This window comes from Cajanus cajan, chromosome 10 (assembly GCF_000230855.2).
Source record: "Cajanus cajan strain Asha chromosome 10, NIPB_CcT2T_4, whole genome shotgun sequence".
NCBI lineage: Eukaryota > Viridiplantae > Streptophyta > Magnoliopsida > Fabales > Fabaceae > Cajanus > Cajanus cajan.
Genome location: NC_138526.1, coordinates 14,873,708 through 14,877,298, shown reverse-complemented (window position 1 = coordinate 14,877,298; position 3,591 = coordinate 14,873,708).

Genomic DNA, 3,591 nt, shown 5'->3' with positions numbered 1-3,591 from the left:
TTGTGTCATTTGTTACTGGCATTTAAAATTGCTGCTAAAAGTTTAAGAAAAAAATTATAATACTCTTTAATTATCTTATTTCTAGTCGATGTAAGACTTGTAAGATGAGTACAAATACTCTTTAATTACCTTATTTCTAATTGATGTGAGACTTAGAAGATGAAGGTTATCTTTTAAGTATATATTCTTTAATTTTTTTTAATTATCTTATCTCCTAAATACCAATTTAGAATAGTAAGTTATAGGCCTAACTCAACCTTATAAAACATACTTGTAAGGTGAGAGTTATCGTTCATTTATATACTCTTTAATTATTTTATTTCTAGTCGATGTAAGATTTAAGTTTTTTCTAACAAATAATTATCGTTAATAGTAAATTTTGATGTGATGTAAATATATTTTTAGTGGCCATTATATAATATTCATTAATATTTTTATTAAATAATAAAATAAATGCAATTAATTTATTGTTATTAAATAATTGTTAGTAATATTAAATTTTGTTGTAGTGCATGCACAATAGCTCTTGCATGGGTGAACATAAGGAAAAGATTTCCTATTAATTTTCTTGAAATCAAAGAAAAACTTACCTATTATGTATTTTCTTGTCTATAAATTTTTTTTTATAGATACAGTAATGAGGTTCAAAGCCTACCTATCTACCCTCTCCATCATGTATTTGAAATGAGTTCCAAGTCTATATAATATTATAGAGAGTGTTCAACTCGTAGTTAATTAGTTAGTACACTTGGTTCGGCAACAATAGTAGTTGAAGACCACCATGCTTTACTCTACTAATGATTAATGAAATCATAGTCAAAAATCAAAACATCAAGTCAGGTGAGTGTAGAGTGATATATTATTGAGTAGGCACGTGCCTTCTGCAAAAACACTTGACTCAGATATCATATCTTATCTTATTATTACTACTAATATGATGTTTAGACTCGACATAAAAACTCCTCTGGATCCCGCACAATATATGTTGAAATTAATTAATTAATACCTTTTTGTTTACTTGTGGAACCTACCCTCTTTAGTACAATACAATTATTGGTAATAATAATAACAATATATTGAAAACGTGAGTTATTATGGCATTTTTATATTAGTGTTAGTAACATAGTGATAAATATTCATGTGGCCCATGATTTCTAATGTAGTCTAATTTTTTAATTATAATATTTGAACTTAAAATTTTACTTAAAAAATTAAGTATTGTTTTAAAAATTTAGACCGATATTTGACTAAAAATATATTGAATCATTGGCCGAACAAGTTAATTACAGGTTGAACTTTATTAATTGATATAAATAAAATATAATCTAATTAATCTCTGCATATATTATTTTTGTCAACAAAAGTTTGTGTGATGCTTTTGCAAAGTTTTTTTTTTTTTTTTTTTTTTTTTTTTTTTTTTTTTTTAATTATGGTGATCTTCTGGGGTCAGCCCTTGCCAACTACGAATTTACTATATTTTGATTTTGATTAATGGTGTAATAAATTTGTACTACTTTGGTTCAAATACATAAAATCACTAGGTCTGCCATGTAGGTGAGTTTCATCAAATAATTTTAGTTAATTAATTTACATATAACTCAAAAATAAAATAAAAAATGTTAGTATTTATCTTTTAAATAATATAATTTTGTTAATGAGTGTCAAATTGATACTTGTCAGTGATTTTAAATATCAATATATAGTTAGTTTATCATATATTAAATGTTAATATGTGTTGGGTTCAATGTGTTTTTTGAATTTGTATGTTGGAATTTTGTTGAGAATAGATTAGATTGTTGTCTTGATATATGTGAATTGCAGACGAGCATATGTTTGGATACAATTGCACATGTTATTAGGATGTTATAATGGATATATGAATTGTTCATAAACATATGTTAATAAAGAGAACAGAATTCTAAACCAAAACAATGGGATAGCTGAACGTTAGAGTGTGAGGAGTGGTTTTTGTGAAACCTCCATTGGGGTTCACGAGGATCTCCATGCAAAGCGTGTGATTCATAGAGAAACAAAGTTGAGCTTTGTTACCTCTGGCGCTAAGTGTGGCAATAGCCTTTCTACGCGGCATAAGGCCTCTAGGTGCTAAGTGTGGAAAGATCCATATTGGGTGCTGCGGTCATAAAAGAGTGTCCCTTGTTTGGGTGCAAAATACGTTATCACGCACTGAGTGCCATTTGGCAGATAATTTTTATGTATCTTAAGGACGAGGACCACTATGAGATGTAGTGTGTAACATCTCTTAGATTTTATCTCTTAATGACTCTATTTTACTTTACTTCATATTATAACACTTCACACAATTTTTCGTTAGTTAGAATTATTCATTGGTTAAAACCCTCCGTGGATAACCTTTTTGATGTGTTCGACCTTTTTTAGGATCAACAATTATCTTTGTAAGCCAACATAAGAGTTTCAGAATATTACTCATCCCTAAATCTTTCTAAGTCAAACACGATTAATTGTAAAGTTTTTAAGTGATGAACTATCGAAAGTATAAAAAAAAAAAAGCTTCTTAGGTATTTTCAACAACTATAAAAGGATGAGATTTGTTTTTTTGTCAGAAAAAGGATACGAAGATCCCTCAAAATAAGAGAAGTCAATTGAAAGCTGTTTTGGACTAACACATTATAATTCCTTACCTTTTGCATCCAAAAGTTGATAATCAATAACCTTGATTAGATAAGAAGTCATTTGATGAAACATATTAATTGTTCACATTAAATGCACCAATAAACACATCCTCATATAAATAAGCAAGACAAAACAAGTCTACAAGAAAGACTCATGGGTTTTACAATGTTCACCTTCTACTGCTGCATATATAAGAAGCATGGATAAATTTAGAGAAGAACAAGAACACACACTTTCATTCTTTATTCTATTCTCTCATTAAAAACATACTTTGTACTTAATTGTTATCATGTCTTGCGTGTGATATGATTTGTTAGCTTAACTAACTTGAACCGTATGTTTTACCTTGAAGCCTAAAGAGACTTTATGTTTAAAGAATACTTGGTGTAAAAAGCCTAGAGGGGCTTTCTTATTTAAAGAATACTTAAGTAGTTTGCTTGAAGAGACAAATCGAAGAATATTTAGGTTGAGTCACTAGTGACATATGAAAGAATACTTTGTATCTTTGTAAAAAATAATAGAACTTGATCAGTTGATCAAGAACTTGTTGTAGTCTTAGTGGATGAGATCATTCAATATAAATCTCTTGTGTTCTTTGTTTTGTTTACATCCTTCAGCCTTTGTATTCAATTTTCTACTTTCAAAAGTATTTTTTTGATAAACATAATTTAACCCCCTTCTTGTGTGTGTCTTTACTTCACAATTTAGTATTAGAACTTAATCTTTAACATGTTGAACATAGGGGGAAAATGTATCTATGTGGATATCCGCACATAAAATTCTAGAATGGATAATTAATGGATACTTAAATGAGTAACCATGGATAATTTAGATGGATGTATTCATACCCGTTAATAAATGGGAACAAGGATGAATAACAAGGTATCCGCCCTACGGATACAAGTTAAATACACATTATAATAAAATTGCTCAAATTTC